Source organism: Prionailurus viverrinus, chromosome A2 (assembly GCF_022837055.1).
Source record: "Prionailurus viverrinus isolate Anna chromosome A2, UM_Priviv_1.0, whole genome shotgun sequence".
In the NCBI taxonomy this organism is placed as follows: Eukaryota; Metazoa; Chordata; class Mammalia; order Carnivora; family Felidae; genus Prionailurus; species Prionailurus viverrinus.
In genome coordinates this window covers 123,097,114-123,120,131 of record NC_062562.1, presented here as the reverse complement: position 1 = coordinate 123,120,131, position 23,018 = coordinate 123,097,114, and the positions used below count along the sequence as shown (strand labels likewise).

General features: G+C 38.8%; 1 protein-coding gene across 2 annotated transcripts in view; it reads right to left on the bottom strand.

Moving 5' to 3' along the window:
• ITPRID1 (ITPR interacting domain containing 1) overlaps positions 1–23,018 on the bottom strand; it is a 288,990-nt gene that overhangs the window by 199,195 nt on the left and 66,777 nt on the right. Inside the window, exon 1 of one of the 2 annotated variants that reach the window (XM_047850299.1) lies at positions 3,815–3,834. The exons of the other annotated variant lie outside the window; for it this stretch is intronic. The gene's annotated coding sequence lies outside the window, so the exon portion shown is untranslated. Of the gene's footprint in view, positions 1–3,814; positions 3,835–23,018 lie in introns of those variants that run through there. 2 annotated transcript variants of the gene reach the window in all.

The window sequence follows — 23,018 nt, the reverse complement described above, 5'->3', positions numbered from 1 at the left end:
AAACATAGAGTTATTCTAATACCCAGTGACTCCACTCCTAGCTATGTATATTCCTAATAGAAGTGAAAACATATTCACACAAAGCTTGCACATGAAGGTTCATAATAGCCTCAAAGTGGAACACAAGTCAAATAATCCACCGATGGTATGGTAATTGTAGAGAACAGATAAATAAAATGTCATACACCCAGACAATGGGATACTATTCAGCAACAAAATGAAATACTGATACATGGTACAACATGGATGAAACTTGAAAATATTGTGCTAAGTGAAAGAAGTCAGTCACAAAAAGCCATGTATTGTATAATTCCCTTCTCGTGAAATTTCTAGGATCAGAAAATCCATAGAGACAGAAGGTAGATTAGTGGTTTCCAGGTTTTGGGAAGAGGGGAGGAACGAAGACTGATGCTAACGTGAAAGGCATTTCCTCTGAGGTCATGGACATGTTCTAAAACAGCTGGTAGCAACGGATGTACAGTTGCATGAATATGCTAAAAATCACTACACTATATATACACTTTAAATGCATGAATTTTATGCTATGTAAGCTATGTCTTGATAAAGCTTTAAAAATAAATATAAGGTTTTAAGTGGGAAAGTTAATGATTCAAGGCAAAGCTGGGTTTTTACATGTGAAAACATAGAACTATAGTTTCGGATACATATGAGATTTTAAAATGTACTGTTTAAAAAATATTAATTGATGACATATTTCAACTAAACCAGGAAGAGGTCGAAAAAGGGGAATGTGCAAGACCGCTGCCTATGCAATATTGATTTCCCCTTTCTAATTTACTAGCAGAACCCCAACCGTGTTCAAGTTGGCAATGTGTCCATCTAAAAGCCACAAGTCTCCCTGGGAGTGAGATGTATATGGGAGGTGGCTGGGCAGGCATAGGTCTGGTCAATGAGATGTATAGAGTGTTCTGGGTGTTTCTTTGAAGGTATTGTTCTTCTTTGAAGAACTCCTGACATGTGGACAGTCTTCCTTTCTTCCTATGGCAATTCCCTCATATCTGCTGCACCTAATGCAGTCGTCTTGTTAGCAAGAGAAAAAAAGACCACATCCCAAGGATGGCATAAAAAAAGCTGAGTAGCCAGTGGCAGTGTGATGCTGCTATACCAATTCTGGTTTCTCTACCGTTAGACTTTTTGTTACACAAAGGAACACCAATAGCCATCTTGGTTAAGCAACCATTATGTAAGTTTTCTGTAACATATTGTTGAGTTCAATCTCTACCCAACAAAGGTTATGAAAGAGTGAGTTTAAATATTTGCAACCAGTTAAGTTAGAAATTAAGCCTAAAGAACATTTAAAAATCTGGCTAAGAAATGATGACAATATCAAATATTATCCTCCAAAGAGAAAAAATATAAAGGAAGAACTAACAATGCAATTCATTTTTGTGTTTAAAATGAATTTCCTTTTAAAGGAATTTGACTAGACCTGTATCACGTGACCACCCCCAGCTGCAAGGGAGGCTGGAAAGTATTTATCTATGTTTAAAATTCATTTCCTTTTAAAGCCATGAACATTTTCTAAAATAGATTGTGGTGATAGGTGCATGGCTCTGTGAATATGCTAAAAATCAGTAAACTGAATAGTACAGAATACTATGTTCTGGATCTAAATCTCAAATATTCATATAGGTCAGGTAGTAGGAGTGTGATAAAGTCTAACAAAAGGGAAAGTTAGGAATTAATAATTACTTCTTTCAAATAATAGGATATTGAAGATATAATTCAATTTTTTAATCTTAGAAGAAAAACATAGGTTAAAAACCTTTTTCAACAAACATTAACTGCTAGTAGAAATTTTAGAAGAGGAAAAAGTAAAGAAATTATCTTCTGTATAATACTAAAAGATAAAAAAGGGTAGACGTGTAATGAGAGGATTAAAATCAATTGTAATAATAAATCTAAAAGTTACATTTCAGATTGGGTAAAAAAAATCATAATTTTTATTTCCAATAGACATATTACAGCAGACAAGAGTTAGTTGGTTAATTAACCAGATATTTCCAACTCATTCTTCCTCTTCATCTTCTGCTATAGATTTTAGAATAGATAAATACTTTCCAGCCTCCCTTGCAGCTGGGGGTGGTCACGTGATACAGTTCTAGTCAATGATATGGAAGTATGGGGTGTCTGGGAAAGTTTTAGCTTTTCAGGTGAAAGGAACCAACATAGCTGGTACCATTCTTATCCTTTTGTCTTGGCTTGGAAATTGTTGTGATGTCTAGAGCTTCAGCAGCCATCTTGCAACCATGAGGCAACAAAATTATATGCTGAAAATGGATGGCATTTTGAAAAGAACCTATGACCTTACAGGTCTTAAAATGCAAAACAAAACAAAATAGAAGAGAAAAAACGCTATACTTATTTGTTTAAGCTATGATTAGTTTTGATTTCTGACTTATGGTAAAAGCTTTCTTTTCTGATATTTACAATATACATAAAATAAAATGACAGTAAAAGATTTAAATTAATGGATTGTGTGAGAACAAGCAATAGCATTAACACAAAGAGAACACGTTCCGGGGCACCTGGGTGGCTCAGTCAGTTGAGCCACCAATTCGGCTCAGGTCACGATCTCACGGTTTGTGAGTTCGAGCCCCATGTCGGGCTCTGTGCAGACAGCTCAGAGCCTGGAGCCTGCTTCTGATTCTGTGTCTCCCTCTCTCTCTGCTCCTCCCCGACTCATGCTCTGTCTCTCTCTGTCTCAGCAATAAATAAACATTAAAAAAAAAGAGAACATCTTCCTATGTTAATACGATACAATGAAAGAAAAAGTTTGAACACAGGCCCCTAGTACTGATAAAGAACCAATGTTACAAATAGTAGTAATAAAACAATGAGTAAAAGTAAAATCTAAATGATTATTGAAATATGGAAAACAATTGAAATCAATGGAAACATATCTTATAGAAACTTAATAGGAGTAGCATTTTTTTTTAAAAAAACCTCCATCTAAATAAAACAAATAATAAGGTTCATATAATTAATAAATTAATGCAAATAGTGTTTCTATGCTAAGACCAATGAAATAGGTAATTCTAACATGGGTAAAAAGTATTTAAAAAAACACAGATATTCAATATTCACAATTAGAATAGAGAGTATAGACAAGAGAATGTAACAACTGTAAGTGAATATCAGCTATAACTCATTGAAACTAAATCTGAAAATGTAGATAAAATTAATAATTTCCAGGAAAATGTAAATTACTGAAATGTAACCAAAGAAAAAAATCTGAATATATTGATAATCACAAACAAAATTGAACATATATTCCAAGAATCACTTAGTCCTAATGGGGCACTGTAGATCCTATTAAAAAACAGATAAATTGTATAGATACCAAGAGATGAATATTCCACAAATGATATTAGTAAAATAGCAAAGCCTTGATACTAAAACATAGTTTTAAAATAAGTTACACAGCACTGATGGTAAATGTCACTTGCTAATATGGAAACCAAAAAACCTAATTAAAACAACAAATATAAGAGTATGTACACCATGGCCGAGAAATAGTTCATCCAGAAACCGAAGAATGATTTAATATTTTGAAATTAATGTAATCCATGGTAATACTAGCCAAACCCCCCCCCCCAAAAGGGGTGGGGGCTATAATCATTTTGGAAAATGCTATATATATGTAGACGTACAATTCTGTTTCAAAAATGAAAAACATATAACAATAAAAGAAATCCATACATAAATGGGATAAAGGAGAGCACTTGCTGTGCATGGCAAATCTCTAGAGTATGAATGGCAAATGTTTTTCTCCGCCTTTGCTCACTCCTACCAGTTGGCAGTAGCTGTGGGGTGGCTGTCTGGGTAGAGGTGTGATGTGTTAACGGCCTCCATGTTCTGCAGAATGAGTTCTGAGACTGAGTACCAGTTTCTCCCATATCAGTCAGGGCTGAGGAGAGAGGCAGCACATATTTCACGAATTCCATGAAATCAAGAATAAGGGTAGAATGTTCATTTTCATGTAACTGTTTAACCTTTTCTGAAAGTTCTAGCAAATACAATATAACAGTTGTTGGAAAGAAGGGGAAAATGTTAACCATTATTTCTAATGACGCCCCTTCGCTTAAGTTACATCAGGATCATGTTAAGCGAAGACTGGCATTACCATAGTTCATATGGCAGGGGGGGGTCATGAAAATGAACCTGAGTGGTGAATCAGCCACATAGCAGCAGGGAGCAGGCCACAGATAACACACAAAAGAGGGAGCCTACCCTATCCTTTCTCTACTTCAGCACCAGTCTGGCCCCAAAGTATCTCTACTGGAGTATATTTCCAAAGAAATGCTGACTTAAGAAGCATGAGGAACCCAAAAAATAAAGAGGCAGTTTATTGTTACAAGAAGAACAAGAGCCCAGCAAGGCAGGAGTCCTGGATTCTGGCACTGCCTTTGCTATATAGAACTGAGAATATCAGCTGACTTTCCTGGTCATGACCTACAAAGTGAGGAATCTTTACAAAAAAACTCGATAACCCACCATCTTTTCCACTATGTAATCACATCCTTCACTGGCAAAAATAAATGCACTTTCTAGTGAACTGAATCCAGAAGCTGCTCATGCCAAAGGTCATCACATTATTATTATTATAATCACATCATCTTTCTGAAAATCAAAGTGGGAGAACAATCTTCCTCTCTGATTTTGCTAAAGACTTTTCATGTAGTCTGTGCTAAAATGTGTTGAATACTGGGTTATTATCTGAATGGAGTTCTGTTTGGCAACTGGTTTAATCAACTGTTTCACAATGTGTCATACATTTATGCCAGTTAATTTGGGTGTCTGACAACGGGAAATTTACTTTTAAAGGCTGTGATCATTGTATGAGTGGCATCAGCCTTTCAACTCCTAAATTAAGTATTATGAATTTGAACAATAATGCCCCGCCTGCCTATAAAGGAGTAAATAAATAGATAAATAAATATCCTTAGTGTTTCAGGAAGAAAGGAATGAAATAAACGTCTTTCCCTCATCAGTACCTCTAAATTACTACATCATAATCACGAGGCAGGATATTCACAATCATTTTGGATGTGTCACATTTAGTAATTATTATATAACTTACTTTCAAATGCATTCCTACACTCACTGCATGCACAAGGTGATTTTTAACACCACTCATTCTGTTTCTGTAAGAATTTCCAAAGACACCCTTGAGAAGACTTGGAATAAAGTAAAGCTAAGGAATAATAATATTTGTAGCTCACTTCAAGTGATACTTTATTGTGTTGGAGTTGATGCTCTAAATGTAAAGAGTGGTTAAGAATGCAGACTTGGGAACCAAAATTCAGCCCTGTGTCTTCTGGTTCTCATCTGCCAAGTGATGGATGTAGCAGGTCTCACACATAGTCATTATGAAGAAGGTAATACACACAGAGTTTAGAATAGTGCCTCACCCACAAATGTAAGCAGCTCGTTTTAAGTGGGTGATCTCATTTCATTCTCAAAACAGCTCTAGAACGTAGCCATGAGCTTCTTCCTTTCACAGCTGAGGAAAAGTTAAAGGCTAAGCGGGCACCAGAGGCTACACAGGACTCAGGATAAAGAGGTGAACCCCCATTCTATGCTTCTTTCAGGCCTCACCTCTATTTACAGCCATTGTGTGAGGGAGCGAGGGTCAGAGCAGAAGCATTAATGCCCTGTGGAACCTCAAATATGAGAACGCTGTTACCCGATTCCACCCCAATCTTAAATTCCTTTAACTCTCTAAATTTCTTTAACTTTTCCTCAGAAGTCTTATTTGGAAGGTTTTTAAAAAATTTTTAATGCTTATTTATTTTTGAGAGAGAGAGAGAGAGAGAGAGAGAGAGAGAGAGAAACAGGGAGAGAGACAGAATCTGAAGCAGGCTCCAGGCTCTGAGACTGATGTGGGGCTCGAATTCACTGACCACAAGATCATGACCTGAGCTGAAGTCGGATGCTTAACCGGCTGAACCACCTGGGCTCCCCTGAAAGTTGTTAATTTTATAATTCTCCTCTAAACCAATAACAAGGTTTTCAATTCTTCCATAGTTGGAAACTCAAAAACAGAGAGAATCCTTTAGGGTAAGATAATAAAGACAATCATCTTATACAGCTTATAGGCAGCAAATGGCTTTTAGACAAGTATATATATATATATATATATATATATATATATATATATTTATATATATTTATTATATATATTTATTATATTTATATATACAAATAAATATATATATTTATAAGGTGGATTACACATACATATATATTTTACTGCTGGATTCCATGACCTGAAGTAGGCAGGAGGATGCAGCTTTGGAAGGCATTTAGTAAGGCATTTAGGCAAAAGAGAAGGTAATAAGTATCTTACTCATTATTTATCACTTGGATCCCCTGAAGCAATAAAAAAAAAAAAGTCGAGGCACTGAGCTGGCATGTTGGTGTTCCATGAGAATTCCAAGTGTTTGTGAAAAGAAAATAAAGGTCCTACATTAGACAGATGGTGAGCATCTATATATTCCAAATATGAAATCAGTATGACCCTCAAAATGAAGGTCAGTATTAATGGAAAAATGTGGTTAAGAGCTAAATGTGCTCCTGAACTGAAAAGTTCGGAAGGTATAAATGATTTGGAAGAAAAGAGATGCACAGTCTGGAAGAGTAGGAGGAAGAAATGGTTCTGTTCTTCTGCCCACCCCTTATATCTACCACTCCTCTTCTTCAAAGGACTGCTTGTCTTGCATCCCTTTTTAGGTCCGTTGAAGGGGCAGGTGAGGGCAGAGCTTTGGCAGCTCATGGACTGCCCACCAAGATGGCTGCCTCTGCAGCACTACCACCTGCCATGAAACAAAGAAAAGTGCCCAGATCTGTCATGATGGAGACATTCTTCTCTCGGCCTCTATTTTAGCATCACCGTTGCTGGGGGCCTCTATTCACCTCTCTGGATCGCCCACAGTCTCAATATCCTGCTTAGCCTCTCTCTTACTTCAGTTCTACTCCAAGGAGGAGGGGTCCCAGATCACTAAAAATGATCCCATCTTCTGCACTTTGAACACATATTCATGTATCCCTCTGCCCCACAATTTCGTTCCTCATGTTACTGTGCTACAGAGCAGAGAGGGCACTGATCCAACAGGATTGACACAGTCTGAAATCATTCACGAAGCTTTTCATGAATTTTCGGAACATAGGAAAATAAATGAGGTTATGAGCTCAAACTATGTATACAGGCCAGATTGATTTAGTATTGCTGTGTTCTGCTTTATTGTTTCCATTCTGCTTCACAGCCAACAGCCACCCCTCACCCCTATAACAAACTCTCTTGTCCAAACCATCTCCTTTGAGGGCAGTATGAGATACCACAATAGAGGAAAGTGTGACAGAACCTCCCATGGTGTAGAAAAATAACCAGAAACAAACTCTTGAGTCAGTGTCGGTTGTTACTTTGTTTGAAAAGCAATCCTGTTTTAACAGAACGGAACATAAGCATTGTTTAAGAGTTACATTTGAAAACACTTAAAAGGTCAAATGTTTCACCTTCTGGAGTGAAACACAGTACCCTGGCTCATTATAACTGCTCAAAGAATGGTTGCCCAATGTCTAAATAATGGATATTCCAAAAGATGCCGCATGACCTTTAGAATGTTTCCATCCCATCATTACACCATGACTTGTATCCATCATGTCTTCTGAGAAAGACTGTGAAATTGATGTGACTTCAAATGTTGTAATGAAGGCATTTATTTACATGTGAGAGTCCCTCCCTCTCTCCCTTTCTTCCTTCCTTCCTCTCGTTACTTTCTTTCTCTCATTCTTCATTCGTGTGTTTTTATATTAATTTTTAATTTTTCAATGTTTATTTATTTTTGAGAGAGAGAGAGATAGAGAGAGGGAGAGGGAAACACAGAATTTGAAGCAGGCTCCATGCTCTGAACTGTCAGCTCACATCCTGACTTGGGGCTCGAACTCACAGACCATGAGATCATAACCTGAGCCGAAGTTGGATGCTTAACTGACTGAACCACCCAGGGGCCCCTTATATTAATTTTCAATGAATAAAAAGATGCTAATTTAGAAATATACTGTGTACCTAATCTCACTATGGATTTGAATACAAGAACTCCCAGTTTTGTTTTGTTTTTTTAATGTTCTTTTTGACTGTCATTATAGTTACACCAAATTTCACCATCCTGGTAAAGACATTGCTAAAGTCATCATTTGGCATTAGAAAACACCAAGGATGTCTTTCTAAAAAATAAATATATTCAACATTTTAACTTCGAAAAATTTAATTTAAAGTAAAAATTTTAAAAAGCACTTTGGGAAACAGGATGAAAAAGAAAATACGAGCTGGGATGACTTTTAAGCCTCCATCCACAGGGTACAGAAGTGAACGGTGGATACCCAAGTCTGCTCGCACTGACGCTGTTCTATTGGCAGAGCCATAACTACAATAGCAAATAGCAGGTGGTTAAGTACAGTTAAAGGAAAAAGCAAGCATTGTAGAGAAAACCAAGAATATTTGGATAGATTTAGGGCACAGGTCAGAAGAGGGGGTGAGGAAAAGATACTGACCAAACAGTGAGAAAATGTGAAAGCTCTCTTCCATATTCTACACCCTACCAAGGTTGAGCGAAACCCAGCTAATAACAAATCCAAATACATGACATGCGGTTAATCATATTCTAAGGAAGACAGAAATGATAGCCAGACACACGTAAAGAGGGAAAAACAGATGGCAAGCCCTCTGGAGAGGAACTAGAACATTCCTCTGAAATGTGGAATGGAGAGATCCACGAGGTATCACTCAGGACGTGAAGGCAGCCCAGGTTCACGTAGCCAGACCAGCCTGCTGAGAGCACATTTTTCTCTGGCTCAACCTTCACCTAGTGCTTGGTGGAAATTTGAGCATGGCCTCAAGCACCTGGACAGTGGTTTCTGGGATGGGTCCTTCCAGCAAGTGCATCTGTCCTACGTGTTTCCTCCTGCTCCGGTTGCTGTGGTACATCTTCTGAGGACGGGACCCAGAGCTCCTGAAGGATGCGGTCCCTCGTCTCCCGCAGCCTGTCATCACGCCCGCAACTGCAGCCAACACTGAGCTTGTTGGTGGACAGTGCCTACCTCTCCACGTGCCACGCCTGATACCTGTGCTACCATATGGTGGTGCTGACTTCTGCTCACAGCTTTTTAAAGCCCTCATTCCTCTCTGTGCTTGATCTTTATTACACTGCTCCTCCTGAGATTAGGCAGAAGTCATGACACTGGAGCTACAGGACAGTCTGCATGATGGATACCACCAGAATCCCCCATACTCCTACACAAGGACCTCAAACGGACCCCAAATATCTCTTCTCCTTTGGCATAAATTCCTTCCTGGGAGGGCCTCTGTACAGACCTTTCTGAGTAAGCCTCTGAATAGTAATGACTCCTGGAGGTTGACCTCTTTTTGCCAGCACTGAATTTCATATGAGTTTTCTTAATTAACCAATAACCTTTGGGATGGAGATCATCCCTCCTTTCCACATGAGAAAAACTGAGGCCCAGAGAGGTGAGAGCCTCACCCAACATCTGTCAGCCAATATATTACAGAGCCAGGATTTATATTCACATCTTCTGTGCTCCAAGAACAAAACTCTTAACAGCTAGACAGAGGTGTTCCAAAGGTAATGCCCCATAGACAGGAGCTTCCGTGTACCTGAGGCAGGATGCAGGCCTGTCCCTTGCCTGGGCTTAAAGCCACTACATTCCTTTAAACTGAAAATCCAAGGAATGGACATGATGAAATAATTTATTCTGCCTCAGAGCTTATGGTCTTCCTTGACAACTTTTGATTCCTACAGATCAGTCCCAATCACACAGGATGGGAGAGGTGAAAGGCTTCGGACTAACAGGAACTTTGTATGAATTAGAGAGAAGTGACATTTTTTTCAATGGAAAAATCCCAAAGATATGAATTAGCACAGGACATGCACACCTGCAATGTGGATTTTTATACAGTAATAGTGCACACACATCAGAAACGTGGTTTTTTTTTTTAATATTTCAGTTCTACAAGACAATTAGCTACAAAGAACATGGCCACAGGAAATTAGGTGTCACTGTTTGATGCTGCCTTATGGGGTAGAAGCAGTGTAAATTTTAATTCCATGACCCAAATGGTTCTAAGTAAGACAGCAAAGAATAATCATTGTACCTGATGTTTGGAAGGCACTGGACAAGGGTACGAGTGTATCTGAGTTTGTAAGAAGCTGAAAATGACAAGCATGTGCAAACGTTTTTCATAGAGGTATAGGGGGAAGCAACTGGCCATGCAGATTCTAGGCAGAAACTGGTGTGGCTAAAACATGGGGATATTCTATGGGGCACCTAGGTGGCTCCGTTGGTTAAGCGTCCAACTCTTGATTTCAGCTCAGGTCCTGATCTCAGGGTTGTGAGATCGAGCCCTGTGTCAGGCTCTGTGCTGAGTGTGGAGCCTGCTTGGGATTTTCTCTCTCTCCCTCTGCCCTTTCCCCCCACCTGCATGAGCACATTATCACTGTCTCTAAAGGAAAAAAAATGGGAAAATTATAATGGATCTATTGTGCCCCCTTCACTGAGTTTGCTTCACATTCGATTCCCGAACACTTTGATGTTCTCACTTACAACAAAGTTCTACCCTCAGGTGTGAAACCCAAGTCTAAAAATTCTTAAGAAACATATCCCAACATGTGAAATTCCAAGCACCGTTAGAGATATCTTGTACCCTTATTTTCACGCCTCAGGGCAGCTTCCTTCTCTAATTTTATCACAGGAGAGGCGCTTTCTATATGAAGATGCTGAAATTATTCAGTGAATAGGTTAACTTAATTTGCCCTGATTAGCTTTATTTCTATCATTTTTGCTTTGCATATTTTAAATCTATACAAATTTAGAATGATTGCATCTTCCTAAATAGAGTCTTTCTTTATTTTTTTTATAAAAGGGTGTACTTTACAGGACTAGAATATATCTTTTTCTATCTTTTGACTTCCATTTTCAGCATCCTATTTTTAAGATGTTTCTTTTGTAAGTAGCATATGGCTGTTGTTTTTTTAATCTACTTGGATAATCCTTATGCTTTAATTGGAGGATAATAGTACCACCGTATTTTGTAGCACATGCTTTGGTTCTTGGGCCACATGCCCAAGGCCCCCCCTCTGACTTGTGATGCAGCTTTGGTGAGAAATTGCAAAATATTCTGACAGTGTCCCACCTCAAGCATCATACTATGTTCATTATGTTTCTTTGTGTGTGTGCTTTTCATCTATTTTTCTATGTTTAAATGTGGATATTTTCTATTGGCCTGGCTTCCAGTTCACTAATCTTTTTCTTGGTTGTATTTAATTTGTTGTTGAACCTATCTATTTCTTAATTTAAGTTATATATTGTTAAGTTCTGGAATTCCCACATGATGTTTTAAAATATATGTTACAGTTGCCTAGTGAAGTTTCTCAATGTGTCATCTAGTTTTTTTTTTTTAATTTTTTTAAGTTGATTTATTTTTGAGAGAGAGACAGAGTGTGAGCAGGGGAGGAACATAGAGAGAGGGAGACACAGAATCCAAAGCAGGCTCCAGGCTCTAAGCTGTCAGCACAGAGCCCAACACAGGGCTTGAACCCATGAACCAAGAGATCATGATCTATTTTCTTGATCATCATCTATTTTCTTGAACTTACTAATTAGTTATTTAAAAGTCTGTGATAACTTCAATATCTGCATCACCTGTAAGCTTGTTGCTATTTTCTCCCCTTAGTTTTTCCTTATTTCTTTTTGTCCCTAATTATGTTTGCGAATTTTTCATTAAATGCCAGACAGTGTGTATGAAAAAAATTCGAGGCTCAGAGTAATGTTATTTTCTTCCGGAGATAATTTGCTTTGCTTCTGGGTGGCAGTTAGGTAGCAACTGTGTGTTTTAGTCCAATATGGAACTTAGCTGATTTGAACCTGGGTTTCATCATTATAAGGGCTGGTTAAATTCTGTGAACCCATAGTTCTTAGGTATAGTCCTTCAGGTGTCCAAAATGACTTCAAGTGATGGTTTGGGGTATTTACCAAGACCCACCCCCCCCCCCCCCCCCCAGTCACAGAGGGCCTTGAATTCCAACTTCTTTCTCTCCAAAGTTCTGCCCATCTTCTCAACCTCTCGGCCTCAACTGGTAAATTCCTGAAGGGAAATTGTGCTTACCTCTGATACACTTACATGTGTATATATCATATACACATATGTATACATAATCTCCAGCCTTTTTAGTTGTTCTAGGTGAGAGGGTTTTTCTAACAAGTTAATCCATCACACAAAGATGGAATTATCCATATCCATGAGTCAGCATTTGGGGGGACCCTTGGCATTGGTGTACCAGAGCCAGAAGTTTACCTAGGTCATAAAACTGAACCTGCCTCTAATGAACTGTGTAACCGTGGGCACATTATTTCACCCCTGTGTATCTTAGGTCTAAAATGAGAGGTTCAACTATATAATCTCTTAGATCTTCTCCAGTTATGCCATGCTATAACTCTGTTCTGCTTATTCACAGAACTAACTATATTTAAAAAATGAAATACAGTTGGTATTCATAAGTCACTGGCTAGTAAAACTAAAAAGTAGTTTGCTAACTTTGCATTTTAAAACTTTACCAGTGTTTCTTAGGACTTTCTTTAAGGGGCTTTAAGAACTTCTGGGGCCCCAGGGTGGCTCAGTCAGTTAAACCTCCAAGACTCTTGATTTTGGCTCAGGTCATGATCTCCTGGTTCATGAGATTGAGCCCAGCATTGGGCTTTGTGCTGGCAGCACAGAGCCTGTTTGGAATTCTCTCCTTCTCTCGGTCTCTCTGCCCTTCCCCTGCTTGCACTTGTCCTTGTATGCATTCTCTCTCTTTCAAAATAAATAAACAAACACACAAACATTGGGGAAAAAAAAGGCTTTAAGAAGTTCCTTCAAGATTTTTCCCTTTAGATCCTAGATAGTAAGGGAAACACCAGACCACTGTTAATCCATACACACCTATTAGTAGCTTTGCTTTCTTGGGATAAACCCTTTTTTGTTTTGTGTATCTTTTTTTACATATGTTACTTTGGTTTGACCATAACTTATTCTGGATTTTTTGTTTCTATGTTCACACGTGAGAACATATAATTTCCCTTTCTTGTGCTATCCTCGACTGTTTTCTACATCAAAGTTATTTACCAGACCCATACAGGCAGGCAGGGATCTTTTTCTCTTGTTTTATCTTCTGGAACAGTTGGATAAGACAGATGCTTTCACTTCTTTGGCTCTCTGATAAAACTGAGTGTGGTGGTTTGAGAAGTAGACTTCCATTAATGCTTTAAATTCCTTAAAGATATTAGGGTTTTCTAATAATTTTCAAGCCAACTCTGGCAATTTTTCCACTTCATCTAAATGTTAAGACCTATTTGCATAAAGGTTTTCAAAATATCCTCTTATGATTCATTTAATTTATAATATAGTCATGACCCTTCTGCATTCCTAATATTATTTATTTGTTTCTCTTCTCTTTTTCTTTCTTTTTTTTTTTTAAGTTTTTTTTCAACGTTTATTTATTTTTGGGACAGAGAGAGACAGAGCATGAATGGGGGAGGGTCAGACAGAGAGGGAGACACAGAATCAGAAACAGGCTCCAGGCTCTGAGCCATCAGCCCAGAGCCGACGCGGGGCTCGAACTCACGGACTGTGAGATCGTGACCCGGCTGAAGTCGGACGCTCAACCGACTGCGCCACCCAGGCGCCCCCCTCTTCTCTTTTTCTTGAGCAATATAACCAGCACTTTTTTCAGTGTCTCTAAAGAACTGGATTCAATTTTGTCGATCCTCTCTATTGCATAGTTAATTCCTGTATCATAAATTTTTTTTTTACTAATTCATTTATTCCATTTCCTTGGATTTACATTCTGAACTGACATCTCAGCTCATTTGTTTATAACCTTTCTTAATTTCTAATGTAAGTATTTAAGTCTGCATTAAAATGAGTCGTGAAGCCATGACAGAAAATGATACATGAGAATGAGTCAATTGACCAAAGCTTAATAAAGGAATTATTTGCAAGTTGTGGAGAAAGTTAACAAGTCTATGTCATATAACAAAGTCTAAAGATTAAATCTGTCTATCCCATAATTGCGTGCCCTTGGGAAGCTTTAAACCCACTTCCCCATTCTCATGCTGCCATGTTATTCTGATCTCATATCTCAGTTCCAACATGTTTTTAGCTACCTCACCACTCTTTTAGATGTCATTGTTACAGTTTTGCTTTCACGGTCATTTTATTTAGATTTACTTCTTTTATTCCTCATGATTTCATTCTCCTGGATCTTTCTGCATCCAATTTCCTTCTTTTTAAAGTTCAGCCTTTATTTAGTATTCCTTTCAGTGAGGGTCTGTGAGTGGTAAACAGTCATTTGTTAAATTATTATTTGGTTGTCATTTGATGATAGCTTTTATGTTAATTGCTCAGCATGGAGTTTCCTCATTATATGACATATGTGGGATTCCTTACTACTGTGGAGCAGGCATAAGATTTCACAAGTTCTCATGGGTGACTTTCTTCTCTTACAGAGCAAATTCTTTTGCAACTTTACCAGACCAGTGTGAAAGGAGATTTTCTAGATGGTGAGGTCAGGTATGACTTTGACATGGGAAGCTTTATGTGTAGAGCACTGTTCTTGTTTCCTTGTCCTGGTTGGGCTGTAGCCCATCTCCTTTCTCTCATAGATATTCAAACTTCACCCGTCTACCCCAAGATCTTCTATCCTTTCTGAAAACTCAATGGGTTCCTCCAGGATTATCTTCTGTTTTACTACTCATGCTTCAGTTTTCTTTTTATTAAAAAAATTTTTTTAATGTTTCTTTTTGAGAGAGAGAGAGAGAGAGAGAGAGAGAGTGAAAGGGGGAGGGGCAGATAGAGAGGGAGACACAGAATCTGAAGGAGGCTCCAGGCTCTGAGCTGTCAGCACAGAGCCCGACATGGGGCTGGAACTCATGAATGGCAAGATCATGACCTTGGCTGAAGTCAGACACTTAACCGACTAAGCCACCCTGGAGCTCCTCTTTTTATTTTTATTACCTCCTTTTTCCACTCAAGGTCTTGCATGTTCATCATATTCACCGCTGTCTAGTATTTCGTTGTATGAATATGCCACATTTTTCTCTATGTTCCTATGCATGGACATTTTGGCTCTTTTACAGCCACAGTATGTCCTCCTTGGATATGTTCTTTGTGTATATATATGAGCATGCCCTTAGAATATATTCTGAGCAGTGAAATTCCTGAGTCATAAGTTATGTACATCTTCACCCCAGCTAGATTTTGCCATTTTGTTTTTCAAAGTGGTTGTAATAATTGACAATCCCACCCACAGTACAGGCGAGTGTCTGTGGCCCCACATTTTTGCCAACAGTTTGTATCCTTAGTCTTTTTGTCTTTCTGCCAATCTGACAGGTGTGAAATCTGTGACTTATTTGCATTTATCCCAATTACTGGAGAGGCTGAGCATCTTTTCATGTGTTTCTTTACTCATTCATTTCTTTACTTTTCTTTTTAAAAATTTTTCTTCTTATTGATTTATAAGTATCATATATTCAAGAGGCTAATCTACATGGTTTTGCAAATTAGAAATATCTTCTCCAGTCTGTGGGTTGTTTGCACATGCCTTTTGATGAAAATAAAATTTTAATTTTAATGATGTTAAAGTTGTCTATCTTTTCCTTCAGGTCTTCCATTTTTTGAGAATGGGTTAAGAATATTTTTCCTACTCCAGCTTCATAAAGCATCATCTTATATTTTCTTCCAAATGTTTAGCTTTTTGCATTTCTTTTTTTCTTACATTTCATTTTTTTACATTTCATTTTTAAATCCATCTTTATGTTTGCCATGAGGAAGGAATTCAATTTTATATTTTACTGTATGGGTAATCATCAAGCTCTGTCTTGGTGGGAACTAGGATCGATTTTTGTGAATGGTCCATTGAGGAAAAACAAGCTAGCACTGAGCAACCTCCAGTAATTTGTCACAAACAACAAGATTTGGGGCAAAGTCTTGTGAAAGATTATTTTTGAACTACTCAAGGTTAGCTCTCCTATTGAGCTTTTTGTCTGAAATCCTTTCCGTAAAACAAACAGTTAAGTGGCCCTTCTCTCTGCAACCTAACACTGAATTTTTCTACTTTAGCAAGTATTTCTTTTCACTGGGATATCTATGTGTCTTTGTATTTTCTCCACTAAACTGTGGCACCCTCAGATTGAGGACGGTGCCTTCTGATCTTTGCATCCCCAGTGCCTGACATGTAATAGACACTAAACGTTTGGCAGATTAATGAATTAATGAGCATATTTGGAGCACTCAGAGGGGAGCTTGGAAGAGCCCCAGCCGGCTTGCTTAATGCTGGATGGAATCCTGTATAAATTCTTTACTCTTCTCATTCCTGCCTCTAAAAATTGGGGAAGAGAAAGATATTCTAAAGTATGCAATAATTAGTTCTAGAAGTGTCTTGTCCTCGGCTTTTGTGAATTAATTTGGGAAGCAGCACAATGCCCCATTTACTTTCATTTTTCTTTTAAAGAGAGGCAGAGAAACATCATGCATACAAAAAGCTACATTAGGCTGAATCCAGCTCCAAGTGGTTAAAGAGTTACAATCCAATCCTGTGCACATGATTCTAATCTTTTTTCATTTGTTTTATCTCAATGATTAGTTATTTCATACCACACATTTTTTTTTTACCTGCCTTAACACATTTGAACTCTGTAAAATTCTCCTTTGCACATGAGTTAGTGTGAAATTTATTACCATATTCTTTCCACTTATTAAAAGGGATGTACTTTACAAATATGACTGCAGTGCAAATTTATTATTTACATCCCGAGCCCTAGCCTTCATAACTACTTAATATGGATAAGGTGTTTAGTTTTCCAATGGAGTCCAGCTGCATCACTGGAATCAAACTTGTAATTGCCTCTTTGGGATTTAAAACCATTATAGTTGTGCTTTTATGTTCTCTTTTGTTTTGCTTGAATCACTTTTTCAGGTCTATGAAGTACAGCTGGCACAATAAAAGTTTGATCAATGCATAACCAATGCAGTGTATATTTCTTCCAGAAATATAAAACCCAGGTGAAAAATGTTAATCTATGAAAATTATCTTTGTCAGCTACTTATTCTTGGAATTTAAATGGGTTTCGGTCTTGAAGTAAGGGCTGAACTTGGATTTCTGTGTGAAAGTTTTCTGACTTTGCCGATGTGGTATGCTGATGTATGTGTGAGGGGCTGTGGGATACAGAGTCTCTATGACCAGAATAAGACTTTGTTATCATTTATAAAAGAGTCTATATTTAGATTGGTTAAATAATGTTCACTTGATTGTCTTAAATAATCTCTTGATTAGAAAATGGAGACAATGAATTTTTTTTTCTTTGGCTTAGGGGGCAAATACCACACACTCAAATTTTTTAAAATATAAACATTATATTTATAAGGAAATACCTTTCAAAACTCTCACAATTTAAGATTGAGTACTAGCATTTATTATTATTATCATTTTTTTTTTTTTTTTTTTTTTTGGTGACAAAGAACTGAGGCTTGCCAGTTTCACTTGAAGGTAATATGATTTTGAAATGGTGTGATTGTCTCTAATTTCTAAGTGCAATCAGGGTTAATCATAGACAGATGTTCACCATTAACTCCAAATTTCTTTGTTCTTGTCCATTAAAATTAACTATATTTTGAAGGAAACACAAAGCTGTGTCCATGGCTCCTCCACCAAGGGAAAAAAAAAACCCTATATACCAATAACATAGAACAGTGTTAACCACCTTAAAATCTTTGGTTCTACCACATCCACCACCTGGGACCAACGTGACTGGGACACAGTTGTGTCTGTCTTATTTGTCCCCCAGCTTCCCTGTCTGTGCATTTTCTCCCTTGCATGGCTCACGTGTCTACTTGGTTTCTTTGCTCTTCCTCTTTATCCTAAATTTGATCCTTGGAAAGAATTGATATTAGTCATTTACTTACTAGGGTAAATTAAAGTCATTCTTCTATCTTTTCCTTGACATATTATGTCTAGAAGCTAATATTATGGAATAAATTGCTTTATCCCTAGAAATACATATTTAAGCAAGTGTCCAGGAGAGCACGGAGAGAGAGGCCACTTCACAGTTTGCACAACATTTAGACAACAACGAGGTGTGTCCGCTGGCAGGGTCAAGACTAGGGAGAGGAGAGTGAGGCACTTGCCTTGGGTGTGAATTTTAGGGGGCACACACACTTACACACAAACTCAGTAACTGAGATAAGTATTTTACGGCAAAACTTAAAAAAATAAATTTTGGTAGTTTGTTCGTCCCACCTAACTTGCACACTCTAACCTTGATCCTGAGGTGAATACTTCACCCTTGTCCTGGCCCTGCTTGGTAGTCCTTTTCCAAACATTATTTTATTTTTATTTATTTATTTTTAAATTTTTAAATGCTTTTTATTTATGCTCGGGAGAGGCAGAGTGCAAGCGGGGAAGGAGCAGAGAGAGAGGGAGACACAGAATCCCAAGCAGGCTCCGGAAGCTGTCAGCTCAGAGCCTGACATGGGGCTGGAACTTACAAACTGCAAGATCATGACCTGAGCCGAAGTCGGACCCTTAATGGACTGAGCCACCCAGGCGATCCCCCAAACATTATTTTGAAAACTACTTCTACCTAGTATCTGCCTAGTGTCTCTGATACAGGGACAGTCTGGTCTAGGCTCTCCCCATGGAGGGTAGATAAACAGCTCATCATATGGGCTCTGAGAGAACTGTTCATTGTCACAGCATTGTCGTAGCATGCCAGGCTCAATAAGTATTTTGAAATAGGATTGAATGGGTGAATTCATAAATTAATGAATCAATGTATGTTTGGGATTATTAGTGCCCTGATGAAAAGGAGACAGCTTTACTCTGCTTTCTAAATCACAGCTGCTTCCAAGTGGGTTGGCTACATCTTTGCAAAGTAACTTAAGCAACAATAAAACTTAATACAAAAATCTTCTGCTTTATGCCACTGTGATATAAGTTAGACATGTAAACTAGTAGCATAAATACAATGAAAAATGGTCTTCAGTTTCTTAATATAAGGCAAAAGTCATAAAGGAGTTGAGTAACCACATTGCTTTTTAATTTGGGGATGAACTAGGATAATTTCACTTCTCAGATTAAAAATAGGTACTTTGTTGATAGCAAACTAAATTCCAAACCTACTGATTTTTATAACTATGGAATTACAAGAGCTTATCTTCAGGAGACTTTATTCAACCAAAATCAGATCCACTTTCTACCTGCTTTGAAAAATATGTCAAATCTTATTATATTGAATATTAAGGAAGCAATGTCTGTGTTACTTAATTAGTCCACTAGGTATAGCATGGAAATATTTATATTATAGTCAGCTAAGTCCCATAGAGATATTGTAGAGATAATATAGAGTATCAGACAACTTAAAATGGTGGAAAACCCAAGAATCACTAACATAGCATTTACTTAAACTTCCAAGATTCATGTATTTAAATGTACAGAGGCCGGGTGCTTTTGGAATTCAGTTTAAATAAAATAGCTAAATCACATGACAAAGCCTTGGTTCAGGAGAAGCTGGGAATTTTTAACACTTCTTTTTCTTACCTGTGCCTAGAATTCTCATCTGCCTCTCTATTGCCATACTGGAGTTTGACCAACCTCTTAGAAAGAGGCAGGCTTCTTTTATTTTATCTGTGGTTGAGTCAAGCACATTTGGATTTATTGAGCAATGTCATTGGTTCTAGCAGGGCAGAGAGGAATACGGAGAGAGGACCAGGCAGAGGGGCTGGGGCAGGTAAAGATGGGGAAAGCATTTCCAGCTAAGACATAGACATGGAATGTGGTGTTTGAAAGTTTGGAGTCTGGCTGGAATCGCAGGAATGCGTGGGGACTGGAGTGGGCTGAAAACGCAGGTAGGACTTTTTCTTTTCATTTTCATTTTCTTCTGAAAGACATGGGGCCATTGAAAGATTTTAAATATACCTTCAGATTGGCAATTTGGAAGGCTCCCTTGGGGCAGAAGTTCAGACTGGATAGGGGGGTTGGGGGGGAGGTGAAACCAAGAGGTAGACTCTGGTACAATGAAGGTTACAATAATTTGGATAACAGCTGAGAGTGACTTGAACTAAGACAGAGTGTGTGGGGACAGAAATGAGGGCACGAAGCACATTTTGGTTTAGAGTACGTACATATTTTTACTAAAACTACCTTTTGCTGACTGCAAACTCAAGATGGACTAAGCTAAACAAGAGACAGCAGACCACTGGATTTTGTTAAACTCTTTGGAAAATCTCACTACGAATTTCAAGCAATCCATTTCAGACAAGTGGAGGTTTGGATAATTCTTAGTAGTAACATAGATGTGTGCTGTCTAGATAGAGCCAGGCCCTGTGAGTAAGCACAGTGGTAATCATTCCCTACAGTGAGGCTTTGTCTGTGCTCTGGCTACCAGCTCAAAACTTTGTCCTGTTGTCAGGCCCACAACATTTTCCACTAGATTAAAAAATTAATTTTTTTTTCCCTGATATATATGTTCACAAGTCCAATCTATTTAAAACAGATTTATTTATTTAGGTTTGGAAAAGCATTACTTTGTGGAATGTAATAATAATTACATTAAAAAGCTTTTCTACACAGGGGCACCTGGGTGGCTCAGTTGGTTAAGTGTCCAACTTTGGCTCAGGTCATGATCTTGCGGTTCACAAGTTCAAGACCTGTGTTGGGCTCTGTGCTGACAGCTCAGAGCCTGGAGCCTGCTTCGGATTCTGTGTCTCCCTGTCTCTCTCTCTCTGCCCCTCCCCTGTTCATGCTCTCTCTCCCTCTCTCTCTCAAAAATAAAAACATTTAAAAAAATTTTTAAAAGCTTTTATACACAGATGTGATGCCAGTCCCATTCTGTGGGTGCTTTACATGATGGCGAAGGTTTTCAGCTGATTGGTATTTCAATCAATCGTCTCAAAACCATCTAGGGTCTTGCACCCCCGTAGGTAAGCAAAGAAAAATCTTAAGACTGCATTCGTTCCTTTAATAAGCGTCCACTGGGGATTGTCTCAGCAGCAAGAGGAGTTGCTGGAGCACTGGCAAAGGATTCATTGGTGGATGGCCCCTTTCTTCCTTATACTCCCATCTCCCTCAAAACACAATGGTCCTGGTGGAAGGAACATTCTTTGATGGTGAACATACACTTTTCCTGTCCCAACAAGCAGCTAAGCTGTATTTGTAAAACTCTCCCCTGCATCAAGCATACTTGCCACTATTACCTTAAATGCTTGTCTCAACTCTGAGAGGAAGATATTAGATCCCAGCATATGTGTCAAATGGACTGGCAGGCTATATAATGTATGTACACGTATACACACAGTATTGAGCACCAGAGCTCAGGTACCTACATCACATCCTTGGGCTCATGTCTGATTTCAGTGGCTGCTCATCTGATTTCAGACGCACCTACCCTAAGTGGCACCATGAGTCTCCACCTTCTGTCCTAGGGCCTTCTCCACTCTGTGGAAGACTCATCACCTTCAGAGGCACCCTCAACCCACATGAGATAGGAGCCAGTGGATAAATGGCCCAGCTTCCGGTCCTTAAAGACACTTCTTGAGGAGGTCTCACTGGAATTGAGATTGTCCTCATCAACCCTTCCATAACAGACCCTTACATTGGTTTTTCCTAGCTCCTATCACAATCACCCTTGACCTTCATTGCTGTTTACTGTGATCCACATTTCCCAAATAAGCCACTGTACCCAAGTTCTTGTCTCTGGCTTTGTTTGGAGGAATTCCAACGAAAATGAAAGCTCTATCAGGCACAGAGTAGGTCCTCAACAAATGTAAAACTCTTGACCCCTTTTTCTTTCCATTGTGAAAAAGAGAACTCTGAGACTCAGGGGCACTGAGTAACTTGCCCAAAACCACACAGCCTGACATGACAGAGAATTGAAAACGAAGCTTCTTTCTGGTGGTTTCTATTTCAAAAACTGGCTTTTGCTCTGTCCTGAATAAACCAACGAGGACCTCTAGTGGCGTGAACAAGATGGACATATATGAACCAAAGGCAGTGCCTTTAAACACTCCTTTAAACAGGGGTGAGGTCCAAGTCTGCACCGTGATCCCTGGGAGAAATTCAGCCTAGCAACTCAGGCTCCAGACAAGGCTCCGTCAAAGGTAGTTCCACAACGATGGGCGCTGCCCCAAAGATAATGTTTCCCTTTCTTGCAGAAGAAAGATGGGCATCTTATTCCTGGGTTTCCAAGGGAGATTTCTTTCTCTAGATCTTAAACCTCCCCTTACTGGTTTGGGTAAGTTCTAAGCTTTCCTGTATCTGCTAATTGCTTTATTTGTCTATCTCTGAAGCAAGGGAGACCCCTGTTCCTAGATTGAACATCATTGGGGGTTGGTGGGGGAAGGGGACAAGGTCGACAAAAAAATGGGGGTCAGATTACAGGGCTTTAGCTGAGACCCACGCTCTCTTGTATTGGAACATCCTACCCCCAGGTGGGCACAGACATCCTTTCATCCCATACTGCAGCCCATGTGAGAAATTGCTCTCATCCCCACTCCTCTCAGAAGCCCTTGCAGCCCACAGCATTCACTCCAGAGATGTTTGGTGGGTATCTCCATGATGCCCCCATGAAGTCAACCACACTTCTCCTGAGGAGCTACCCACATCCAGTTATAACAAGGTTTCTTTATTGTGCGTGCTCTGTGTCCAAGCATGCCACACTCTACTTCTGAAAAGCTTGGGTACATGGAATCGTTGTCCCAGGGCAGACTCCACTGAGAACCATGGGAGGTTGCTCAGTAGTGGGGAAACAGATGGAGCAGATGGAAACATGGTGGCAGAGCATAAACTCAAGAGTAGAGATAAACCAGCCTGGCACAGGGTGAGGGAGTAAGAAGGAGGCAGAATTTGGTTTGGTAGTCTTTATTAGTCTTTTTATCCCAGCTGCTG